Here is a 3640-nt window from a genome sequence, read left to right on the forward strand (position 1 = left end):
AGGCAATCCACTCACCTCAGCCTCCCAAAGTGCTGGGATGACAGGTTGAGCCACCGAACCTGGCCAAGCTCCGTGTTTTAAAGGCAGAACAGAATCACAATAAGTGATGGTGATGATGGTAAAGCCGCCATCCCTGGGTTAACAAGGATTTTGGACAGAAGTAAAAAGCTACTCAGCTTGAAAGTAGCAGAGTATGAGCTCAAATCCAAGTCTTGCTGCCTCCCAGGTCCACACTTGCATGAGACACCGCCTAGCTTTTGAGATCCACTATCTTGCAGCCTTTGTTAATAAATAATCAAGCAGAACTTAATCAGACGGACAATGTTAGAAAGACCCTGGATTTCCCCAGAGCCGAGTATGTCAGTACCAACGTCACCTCTGAACTTCTGAGGTTTAAAGCCGATCGTCTCATCCTGTGAGCCCGAAACAGTGGTTCTGGGATGGTAAGGGACCCCGGAATTTAACATTATAACCCAATGGAAATTTAAGAATATACAGGAACTTCGCTAAATTGTAAGCATTAACCAGCACTAATAATGAAGCATTAAGCAGCCTGCACTTTGACCCACTTCCTTGGAACCGAAAGTCACCAGCAATAGATACTGACCACTGCACCCTCACGGGTCCTCTAGACAGGATCTCTGACATTGGAATCATAAGGCTTTTGTTTAAGAATTGCTTAAGATGTTTTTCCGATCTCAAATTCCAGCAACACCGCTGATGTCAGCCAGTTTGAAGACCCCCCACATAGGAACGGGATCAGTGCAAGAACACAGCCTCTTCACTTCCCTGTCCTAGGATTTCACTCTGCACTTTCTGACCACAATCGCCACACTTTGGCCCACTACAAAATCCTTAAAAACCTTAGACCCCAAATCCTTAGGAAGATTTGAGGTTGCCTCCCATCTCCTCGTGGGACAGCTCTACAATTAAACCTCATTTTCAGCTGCAACCCAGCGTCTTCATGTATTGATTTGCTGCTCCTTGGGCAATGGACCTACTGCAGTTACAACGGAAGTATCTAGGTGTATCTTTTATGCATCACGCATCTTAACAAAGGCACTCCCTCAGTCCTCACCATGGTGCTGTGAGGTAGGTATTAATAACCCCTTTCAGTAGATGGGGAAACTGAGGCTCAGAGAGCAGTTGGTGAAAAGCTACTCAGCTTGTAAGTAGCAGAGTATGAGCTCAAATCCAAGTCTTGCTGCCTCCCAGGTCCACACTTGCATGAGACACCGCCTAGCTTTTGAGATCCACCACCCTGCAGCCTTTGCTAATAAACAATCAAGCAGGGCTTAATCAGAGGGACAACGTTAGAAAGATCCTGGATTTCCCCAGAGCCGAGTATGTCAGTACTAACGTCACCTCTGATCTTCTGAGGTTTAAAGCAGAACGTCTCAGTCTATGAGCCCCAAACAGTGGTTCTGGGGTGGTAAGGAACCCCGGAATTTAACATTACAACCTGATGTATATTTAAGAATATGCAGGATCATTCCTAAACTGTAAGTAACTAGGTCAGTTCTCCAAATACAAGGTCCCTGAGACAATCTACTTTGCAATTTTACCTGCAGCCAGCCCTGAACACCCAGCACTTAAGGGGACCACTCTGCTGGCCTGAAGGTGCCAGGCAGCGGGGCCATGTGCTGTAGTGGGCTTTCCCAGAATTGTAGCTGAGTCCGAAAGGCATGAACTTGGCACTGAGGCCCCTGAATGAACACCAGGGAGCAGGATAGCTGGGAAGGCCCCTGAGATAAGCGAAGAGGGCTTGTCTAGGACCAGAGTGGGTGGTGGGGGGGGGCACAGAAGTTGCCCTGGGCCCCACTGATGAACTGGTGGGATCATCGCCTGTGGTTCCGGTGGGCTCTCTGGGCTGATGGCTGTGTGTCTGGCCCCAGATGGTGGGAGCCCCTGGAAGGACCATGGAGCCTCAGGGGTCCTATAGAAGTTGTCACCACTCAAAGTTAGGTCCTGACCTGCGAAGGCAACATCACTGAGAGCAGGTTAGAAATGCAGGACCTCTGGCCGGCTTGGTGGCTCAGCCTGTAATCCCAGCACTTTGGGAGGCTGAGGCGAGTGGATTGCCTGAGCCCCACCTGGGCAACTCGGCGAGACCTCGTCCCTACAATAAATCAAAAATTAGCTGGGCATGGTAGTGCATGCCTGTAGTTCCAGATACTTGGAAGACTGAGTCCAGCAGGTCGAAGTTGCAGTGGCTGAGAGTGTGTCACTGTACTCCAGTCTGGGTGACAGAGTGAGACTCCAACTCAAAAAAAAAAGAAAAGAAATGCAGGACCTCGGGCCTGTCTGTGCCCTCCAGAGCCAGCATCTCTATGTTAACAAAGGGGCTGTGTATTGCAGTTGAGAAGCATGGATGCAGAGGCTGGAGCAGGGCTGCAGCAGGACTTGCCTCAGTTCATTTCTTGGCACCATCTGGAGTGACCATGTCTGGTTTTCAAACTGGGAAGGGCTGCCCAGGATAGAGGGTTTTCAGTGCTAAAACGGAGTAAGTTCTAGACAAACCTGGACAGGTGGTCACTCCTGCACCCTCACTTACTAGGTCTATGCCCTGGCAACAAAAAGCACAGGGGTCAGCCAGGCACAGTGGCCCACGCCTGTAATCCCAGCACTTTGGGAGACCGAGGCAAGAGGACTGCTTGAGCCCAGGAGCTTGGGACCAGCCTAGGCAATATAGCGAGATTTCGTCTCTACAAAAAAGGCAAAAAATTAGCCGGCTGTGGTGGTATGTGCCTGTAGTCCCAGCTACTCAGAAGGCTGAGGCAAAAGGATCACCTGAGTCCAGAAGGTAGAGGCTGCAGTGAGCAGTGACCCTGCCCCTGCACTCCAGCCTGGGTGAGAGTGAGACTCTGATGCAAAACAAACAGACAACGAAAAGCACGGGGTGAAGAGTCCTCAACCAGGTTCTAATAGCACTGTCTGTGCCACCCTGAGCAAGTCAATGGTCATAGTTCCTGTATGGGAAAGGGCTCTGACGTCTACCCCAGCCTGTTACAAATCCCTCTTAGAGATGAATGCCACACCCAAGCCTCCCATTGTCTCCTTCCGTCCCATCTCTCAGGAGCCGGACATCGCTCCTTTCTAGTGGAACAGTCAGGACTGACTAGGAAAGCCTTAAACTCTGTCATTCATTCTTGAATTGCACGGGTGAAAACCCTTTACAAAGGACATCATTTATTGCAGCGGTACTCACAATAGTAGAAACATGGAACCAACCGCATTGCCCATCAAAACTGAGCTGGTTAAAAAAATGTGGTATACCTACATGATGGAATATTATGCAGCCATAAAGGAGGACAAAATTTTGGACTTTGCAGCAACTTGGATGGATTTAGAGTCTATAATACTCAGTGATCTATCACAGAAACAAAGAACTGAGTACTACATGTCCTCACTCATAAGTGGACCTTGAACATTTACCATAATACTGTAAGAAAGGGATTGGCAGTAGTGGGAAATTGCCAGGGAGGGGGTGGGGGGCATGTAACATCAATAAGGATACCTAGCCAGGCTCAGTGGCTCAGCTTGTAATCCCAGCGCTTTGGGAGGCTGGGGTGAGTGGATTGCCTGAGCCCAAGGGTTCGAGACCCGCCTGGGCAACTTGGTGAGACCTCATCTCTACAAT

General features: G+C 49.4%; 1 protein-coding gene across 1 annotated transcript in view; it reads right to left on the reverse strand.

The window, feature by feature from the left end:
• SCARA5 (scavenger receptor class A member 5) overlaps nt 1-3640 on the reverse strand; it is a 137862-nt gene that overhangs the window by 747 nt on the left and 133475 nt on the right. The window lies entirely within an intron of this gene.

The sequence above is a fragment of the Carlito syrichta genome, unplaced genomic scaffold (assembly GCF_000164805.1).
Source record: "Carlito syrichta isolate Samal-C Ts95f unplaced genomic scaffold, Tarsius_syrichta-2.0.1 Scaffold308976, whole genome shotgun sequence".
NCBI classification, from domain to species: Eukaryota; Metazoa; Chordata; class Mammalia; order Primates; family Tarsiidae; genus Carlito; species Carlito syrichta.